This window comes from Pinus tabuliformis, chromosome 1_1 (assembly GCF_031772625.1).
Source record: "Pinus tabuliformis cultivar Carrire ecotype Pingquan chromosome 1_1, CPIR1, whole genome shotgun sequence".
In the NCBI taxonomy this organism is placed as follows: Eukaryota; Viridiplantae; Streptophyta; class Pinopsida; order Pinales; family Pinaceae; genus Pinus; species Pinus tabuliformis.
The window spans coordinates 592,617,830-592,627,504 of NC_142297.1; positions in this window are offsets into that span (position 1 = coordinate 592,617,830).

Here is a 9,675-nt window from a genome sequence, read left to right on the forward strand (position 1 = left end):
GTACGCTATTTCTAGCATCACCAACCCTGCGGTCAAAGTCGTGACATAGATATTGGCCGGAAAGATTATGCGGAAGTGTCGCACGGATGAGGTGCCCACACCGGTGGTTGCACTTGCCACGCAATGTGCAGAAGGGGTCCAGTTTAACTAGGAAAACTACTTATGGGACGAGTTCCTTGAGAACTGTCACGAGGCATAGGAGTAGGGGAAGACTTTTCATTATGCGTGGCTATTGTTGTCCATAGTACTAGTGACATAGGAATTGCCGGAGGATAGCCACCTCCCAATGACCGTGTAGGACCTTCCGGAGGCAGCGAAGTACGCTTCACTATGGGCAACCAAAGATGCGCAGAGAATAAGGGACAGTAAAAATATTTTGGGTGTTCATGGAGATGAACATCAGAATGGGAATTAATCGCAAGTCGTGGTTATTGCCCATGGTCTACAACAGTTTTTGGAGCTTCGCAGAGTTCAAGGAAGATTTCCACCACGTGTACATCAAGGCGTGGAAGTACCCTGCAAAGATATGGAATGAGCTACCTTACCTGGCAATAGACATTGTCATCTTCGCGGTCCTTGAGTCGTGGCCATCGGAGTGGCGCGCTCCAGCCAACTCCATGGTAGAAGCAGAGAAGTCTGTCGAACAGAGGAAAAATGATGAGGCAAAACTGTGGATAGCACAGTTGGCAGAGAAGCGTAGGAACGAAATAGCAACAGCTAAGACCCAAGTGGCGCGCGACGCTGTGAAGGAGGTGGAAGAGTAGGAGAAGGCAGTTGAGGAAGAGCACAAGGGAGAAAATTTGCCTTCACTGAACATGAGACAAACACAATGCAATGTGGCACGGAACCGTAGACAGCGTCCACCTAGCTGAAATGACCATGCCTAAAAGAGAAGGTAGGACCGTGGAAGAAGTTGAAGGCTTCAAAGGCTTCTTTCAACACTATCACCCTTACTAAGGGATCTGCATGACATTGGGGAGACAGTGAGGGATGTCACTGCGGAGGCCCTCTAGCAGTTCGCAGAGGAACACTAGATGGTGTTGGGGCTCCCCGAGCGCAGATACAAGAGTTGTAGATGCACACTCCATAGGCTGCTACTGTGTCAACCAGCCTCACACTAAGCACGACCGCAGCCGAGAAAATGCTGCTCGCCCGGATGACCAACACCATAGTGCTGCTAGATGGAGCACTCCTGATAGAAAATGAGGCCGACAGGCTTATGGTTAGCGGGTTGAAGGGAATTGGGCTAAATATGGCTACGCTCCCTCAAGAGACACTCTATGTTTTGTAGGATGGAGTTACTGCAGAACTGCGAGCCAGTGAGGGTTGCACGCTCCACGTAATGAGCGAGCAATGCATCAACATCAAACAATTGAGCCTGCAGGGTGAAGAGGTAGTGGCACAGAACATGCAGCTGGTGCAGGTGGTCGAGGAAGCCTATCAGATGGTCCCAGAGTTGGCCATCAAATTAGAAGAACCAGTGGAGCGGCGTCTCCAAAAACTAGTAGCAGGGGTGTGCAAGGCAAAGGAAGAAATGGTCAGGGTTTGGCTCGAACTAAACCTCAGATAGCTGAACTGCAATTGAAGTGTAGGTTTTAACCCTGTACAGAAATTACCTGCATACGAATTCTTAAACAAAGAAAATAAACAATGCGAGAGCATAACACATAAAACACATATGCAGAGAGATTTTCCCTGGATCCCAAAACCGAGACTACCAGCTTGATTTTTCATTATGTTCCTTTCAATGTTACAATACATATTTATACATGCCGAAGCATCCAATACCATGGACTGAAATCCATTGCGTCCAATACCATGGACCGAAAACCATCGCGTCCAAAAATCATGTGTGAAAAGCATGCACAGAACCATAGGTGGGTCCGCCCAACCTAACATAGGGTCCAAAACCAAAAATTTCCGGGGCGCTGCCCCGAACCCCATAAAGTGGGGTTACGGGTGCCCTTCAAACCCCTATTAACTATGTGGAAAGAATATAACACAACCCAACAATCTCCCACTTGTTGTTTTCTTTCCACAGGGGGCCACAGGAGAGCTTAGTCATTTTTCCAGCCCTGAGATGCCCATTGCTTCTCTACACCAAGAGAACTTCTCAGAGCTCACAGATTTTGTCAATGCATCTGCAGTATTCTTCAAAGTTTCCACCTTTACCAGCAACACCTTTTTGTCTTCTATCATATCCCTCACAAAGTGATACTGAACATCAATGTGCTTTGTCTTTGAATGATAAGCAGGGTTCTTTATCAAGAAAATTGCACTTTGGCTATCACAGTCTATTCTTATAGCTCCCTGTACTAACCCCATACTTGAACACAATCTCTACAACCAAATTGCTTCCTTGCTTGCATGAGTGGCTGCCATGTATTCTGCCTCTGTAGTTGATAGTGCCACTACAGATTGTTTCTTACTCATCCAACTGACTGCACCTCCAAATAGGTTAAACACATACCCACTTGTAGATCTTCTATGATCCAAATCTCCAACCCAGTATGCATCAAAAAAGCCATGAATATCCAACACTCTGTCCAATCCTGGTCTTCCTTGGTAGCACAAACCATAATCACTAGTGCCACGCAAATACCTGAAAACCCGCTTTACTGTTGTCCAGTTCTCCTTCCCAGGTTTTGACATAAACCTGGTCAATACTCCCACTGCATGTGCAATGTCTGGTCTAGTATAGACCATTGCATACATCAGGCTACCCACTGCACTTGCATATGGAACACGGGACATGTCCTCTTCCTCTTCTTGTGTCTTGGGACACTGTTCAGCAGATAACCTCACACCTACAGGAATAGGAACCTTCACCGGTTTACTATCATGCATATTAAACCTCTGTAGTATTGTCTCGGCATACTTCCTCTGGTTTAACCAGAGCTTCCTCTTTGCCTGATCTCTTTTAATTTCCATGCCCAAAATATAGTTTGCAGCACCAAGATCTTTCATGTCGAATTTGGAGGACAATTGGGTCTTCAAATCCTGGATAATTTATTTATCGTTTCCAACCAGCAACATATCATCCACATACAAGGATATAAATAACACGGTCATCAATTAAATTAAAATACACACAATGATCTGCTTTGCTTCTTGTGAAGCCAAGTCCCCGTATAAATGTATCAAATTTCTAATACCACATCCTTGGTGATTGTTTTAACCCATACATAGACTTCTTTAACTTGCATACCAGTTCTTTCTTACCCTTCACCACAAAGCCTTCAGGTTGCTTCATGTAGATTTCCTCTTCCAAATCCCCGTGAAGAAATGTTGTCTTCACATCCATCTGTTCAACCTCAAAATCAAAATCAGCACAGCAACAGATAAAAGTAATCTAATAGAAGTTACCTTGGCAACAGGAGAAAAAATATCACCAAAATCAATTCCCGACACTTGGGAATAACCTTTTGCTACCAACCGAGCTTTGTATTTCTCCACCTTTCCTTCTGCGTTTGTCTTCTTCTTGAACACCCATTTGCTGCCAATGGGTTTCCTTCCAGCCGGCAACTCCACTAGATCCCAAGCCTCATTTTGTGCAAAGATGCCATTTCATCAACCATGGCCTCTTTCCAGAGTTTTCCATCCTCTGAATCTACTGCTTCCTTCACAGTTCTGGGATCATCATCAGTAACAGACAAAGCAAAATTTGAACAGAAAGCAGATGGACTATACCTTTCTGGCTTCCTTCTTTCTTGAACTGATCTTCTCACAGCCGGATTTTGTGGCTCTTCATCTTCTGATTCCTCCTCTGCTACAGAGTCTGATTCTTCCTCCTTTAGTTCAAACTCTATCTTCACAGGTTCCTTTGTTTGGACTTCATGTTTAATAACATCTTTCACCTCTCTGAACACACATCTCGACTGTACACAACCTTCCATGTGACTGGGTTCCAAAGCTTATAACCCTTTAAACCATATTTATACCCAATATAGATGCACTTTTCGGATTTAATATCCAACTTGGTTCGTTTCTCCTTTGGAACATGTACATATGCATCACATCCAAAGACCCTCAGATGTGAAAGAGAGGGTTTCTTACCAGTCCATACTTCTTGTGGAGTCTTATCCTCCAACGCTGATGAAGGTGACCTGTTGACCAGGTAACATGCAGTATCCATTGCCTCTGCCAGAATTCCTATCCTAACCCGACACCACTGAGCATGCTTCTTGCCCTTTCCATCAACGTCTTGTTCATTCTTTCTGCGACTCCATTTTGCTAAGGTGTATATGGAGTAGTCTTTTGCCATGCTATACCACACTTCTTACAGAATTCTTCAAATTCCTTGCTACAAAACTCTCCACCATTATCTATCCTCAGCACCTTTATCTTCTTCTCTGTCTGATTTTCCACTAAAGCCTTAAATTCTTTAAACTTGTTAAAGACTTTAGATTTCTTCTTAAGGAAATATATCCATGTATTCCTTGAGAAGTCATCTATAAATGATACATAGTACATAGACTTACCCAGTGATGGAACCTTCACAGGTCCAAACACATCACTGTGCACAAGCTCTAATATTTGTTTCGTCCTCTTACCACCAGAGGGGAAACTCACCCGATTCTGTTTCCCATATACACAATTTTCACAGAAATCAAAATCCAGAGAGATATTATTCATACCTTCTACCATACCTTTACCATGAAGTATCGAAGGCCCTTCTCTCCAATATGTCCAAGCCTTTGATGCCACAATATGGTCTTCTCTCCAAAGACCACTAGATTTTCTACTCCATTTTCAGGAACCATAGAACTATTGCACTCATCAATAACAGTGCTACCTTGCAGCTTATACATAGTTCCAATCCGAACTCCCCTCATCAATATTAGTGCTCCTTGAACCATCTTGCAGGTATCTTTCTCGAACACTGTCTTTACACCTGCATCATCCAACATGCTTACAGAAATCAGATTTCTGGCGAATGCAGGAATATGCAGAACACCCGGAAGTGTTCTAACCCTTCCACCTTGCAACTTCAACTTTACTTTTCCGTGACCAATGATTCTAGCCTTCCTATCTATCCTCTAAGAAGACATCACCACCATCGTATTTCGCATACTCGCAGAATCACTATCTATGGGGAGTGAAGTGAAAGGATGCACCTGAGTCAATCAACCATGCCTCATGATCTACATGTGTACTTGAAGAAGCCAAGTACACATCCCCACCTTCATTTGAGGTGGATTTCGCCTCTGCAGAAGAATCATCATCAGATCCCTTTCCTTTATCAGGAGCTTTAGATTTACAATCCCTTCTGAAGTGCCCTTCCTTTCCGCATTTCCAGCACACCACCTTTGTAGGTTTTCCTGGAGATTTAGATCTCCCTCTAGATTTAGATCTCCCACTCGATGACTTATTTTTGTTTCTGTTTAGGGACCGTCCTCGTACAGATAAGGCATCACCATTCTGGCTCTCCATATTTTTTCGTCTCATCTCCTCCGTCAGCAAGGGTGAGACTATTTCATCAAACTGCAAAGCAGTTGCATTGCTACCTATTGCAATAACCAGACTATCCCACGAATCTGGTAGAGAACACAACAAACTGATTCACTTATCTTCATCTAAAATTTTAATCTCAATAGATGATAACTGACTTACCACAGTATTAAACGCATTCAGATACTCTGTCACCGAGTCTCCATCTTTCATTAGGTTATACAGCTTTTTCCGCAGGAACAATTTATTCACCAGAGACTTAGATTGGTACAAAGTCCCTAACTTGTCCCACAAAGCCTTCGTCGTAGCTTCCCCTGCTACATTCAACAATACTGAATCTGAGACACACAATTGTATTGTGCTCTTTGCCTTCCGATCCAACTTCTTCCATTCTTCATCGATCACTCCCGTTGGTTTAGTACACGGATCTACCGCGATCCACTGACCAACAGATCCTCCATCTTGAGTTTCCACAACTCAAAACTCTGACCATTGAACTTCTCAATCTCTATCTTTCCACTGCTCGCCATCTTATTTCACCACCAGAATCAATCTCACAGATCTCCCACTGAACAGGGTCTACCACAGGCCTGAGCAAAAAACCCCTCAGCAACAAAGGCGTCCCCTTGAAGCCAAAATAGCTCCGATACCAAATGTAGGTTTTAACCCTGTACAGAAATTACCTGCATACGAATTCTTAAACAAAGAAAATAAACAATGCGAGAGCATAACACATAAAACACATATGCACAAGATTTTCCCCTGGATCCCAAAACGGGACTACCAGCTTGATTTTTCATTATGTTCCTTTCAATGTTACAATACATATTTATACATGCCAAAGCATCTAAGACCATGGACCGAAAACCATCACATCCAAAAATCATGTGCGAAAATCATGCACAGAACCATAGGTGGGTCCGCCCAACCTAACACTAAAGTGGGGTTACGGGTGCCCTTCAAACCCCCTATTAACTATGTGGAAAGAATATAACACAACCCAACATGAAGGCGTAGCCTTCAACTCTGCCAAAGGTTAAGGAACAATGCACCCTCGCGATCACAGTAGCAATAGAGGAGGTCAACGGTGTAGTGAAAGACCACACAAAGTTGTTCGAGGAGTCATTCAAGGTTCTCACCACTCTGCAGGAGGACCCAAACATACAACGCCTAGAAATAGAGGTGCGTGAGCTGCAACAGAAATATGATGAAGTAAAAGGGACCGCGCAAATGGTTTCCCTTACACAGAGGCTCGCCTAGATGCAGCAAGAAAAAGCGCTCAAGGAGTAGGTGGATGTTGCTTGACACAAGGAAGCCATTTTGAAGGCGTGCTTATAGCCGTGGATTGATGAGGCATACATCGATACAACCTCTATTGAAGCAAAGCTCACATAGCTGCAGGCAACATAGGAAAAGGTTCAGGGCAATAGTTCAGCTACAGAGGTCTCTAAACAATGCATCGAAGAGGTCCAATAGGTAGCTGCTCAGTGCGCTGCTGATCTTGCAGCAATCCAGGCAGAGTTGGGAGGTCTTAACGAAAATATCTCTGCACCAACATGTTGGAAATAACACTGGGGCGGGTGGGGGGCGGGGGGTGAATCAGTATTAGCAAATCAAACACCTTTTCATTTTCATGCTCAGATTAATATACGCTACTTCAGTTAAGGATATCTGCTTATATACGCAACTGTGTCAAATGCAACTAGCATACATCCAGTAAAATTAAGATTCTATTAGTTGATCTTCAAGGAGTGCATCATAACATTATTAACCATATGAACAGTAAATAGGTACAGTAAAACAGAATATGTCATCACACATAAGAAGCACACATGAACACCATGATATAAGGTGGAAACCTAATGTGGGTGAAAACCACCTACTGCAAGTTGTCTCTATCTTCTTTTAATAAGAAACTTCTTTTTACAATATTTCTGTATTGGTGCAGTTTTATACCAGTACACAGGCTTCTACCTGTAGAAGGCTACAACCATCTCTCGTTCTCCAGTTTCTCCTGGAAGGGAGCTACAACCCCCTTAGCTCTTGTACTAGCTGATGTACTAGTACGTAGGTGCTGACCTACAGAAGGCTACAACCTTCTCTTTTCTTTTAGGGACCATGTTTCATAAATTTTTAGACTGGATCCATAAATACAAAACAATCAACACTGCAATACAATCATCAACTTATACCTGCACTGTCAATCTCTGACTCACCCGATACTAAATCACTGAAACCCTGTCATCAAAAGACAGTTACCTGAAAACAGACCAAAACCTAAAACTCTAGAACAACCACTAGGACCAACAGCAACCTGAAACATCAAATCTCATAATGTATACACTACTTGACTGTGTCAAAACCGCGTGTACACGCGCTTTTACCAGTGAGAACCCGCGTACAGATCTAAAGATAATTACTTAAACCTTCGCTACCATTTCCAACTTGATTCAGATCAAGCCAAGCATCACAAACCCATAACCAGCATACTTAGATCTTCACCTTTCATCATACATTCATTACTTGCACATCCACCCTTGGCCTAATGATCTTCTCCTTATATAGGTTTATGCCTCTTTCAATACCATGGTCCAAAACCACTTAGAACCAATACCTTGGACCAAATACCATGGACCAAAACTTAGTTTTCTGACATGTATTTCCTTCTGTGAACCTCTGTGTGTACGTATACGCGCCTTTCGTTCTTCTCACCCACATGTATACACACTTTCATCAAGGTTAACCTGCGTATATCTCTCTCTTGACCTGCTGTACTAAGATCTGTCCTCTGATTGAGTTGGCACCAAGAACAACACCTGTATCATACCTCTAAGCGAGTTTCCATCAAGAACAACACCTGTATCATAATGCCAACAATATCCCCATTTGGACTTGATGGTAACCACCACAACAAGTCACTCTCCCCCTTTGAAATCAAGGGCAAAGGGCACATCAAGAAGTTCTCTCCATCTACTGTCCATACTCCTCGTGAAGTACCTGCTGAAATTTCTGATTGAGCTCCCCCTTTGTATTTGTCAAGATGTACCAATTCGTTCATGCTCCCCCTGAGCACATGCATGGTCTGCAAAAGCATAACATGACTCTATACATCAATCTCCCAACCAAGTGGGAATACCCATTTTTAGACTCATCCACCCAACCAAGTGGGGATATACCAAAAGTTTATACATGACTCAACAACAAAAACCATTACATCATCCATCCCATGCATAGTAGGGTAACAAAATACATCATATAAACTCACAAGGACCAAGGACCTAAACATGACCATGATAGTTATAAGCAACTATCATACACCATATGATCTACACCATAAGCATCATATCCTGCAATCCATTCTCTTGGTCAATCAACAATCAGTAGCAAGATGTGTCAATAAGCATCATTACCAAGGACTTCTAACCATAATGCCAACAATGCATTATTCAAAGCATATGCTCCCCCTGAGCCTGTGCCAACCATCATATACTACGACCGAATCATTTCCTGAGTCTGTTCTGCTGCTTTTCTTCAAAGCTCCATATACGCGACTATGTAGCCTACGATTCGCGTATATACACGACTTACATTTATTATATCAGCGTATGCAAGATGGAATACTTAAGGTCTACACTTTCAGTTTCCCCTACGTCTGTTATGTCAGCTAACTGAGTTATGTCACACCTTTCTGTCTTTAACTCTGTCTTCTTCAATACCTGGAATTGTGATGGTGTATAATCCTCTTGCTTTGGAGTTTGAATTTTGCTCCTGCATTCCCTTGCTTTATGTCCAAACTTGTTACATGCATAACATCTTACATGTTTCATGTTCCTTTTATTGCAATCAATTGCTTTGTGGCCAAACATATTGCAAGCAAAACAATATCCTTTGAAGTACCTGGAATGTGATGATCTTGTGTGATGGTCTTGAACCATTCTACTTCTGCATTTGGCTGCAACATCTCCAAGATTTTGACATACATAACATTCAACATTATTTAATGGAGGAAATAATTGTCTATCACTTCCATAGTTAGGTGTAAAGGATTTTCTTTGAGGAATTTCTTTCCTTGGCTGTTGATGAGGTTGTCCTCTCATCTCCTTATTGAGCATTTCAGAATTCTCATTAGAGTTCCTTGCCTCACCTTGTGAGCTAGATTCACCTTCAACAGACTCATAAAAGCCAAGACTAGTTTTGATAGTAGGGGATCTTTGACTACCAAGA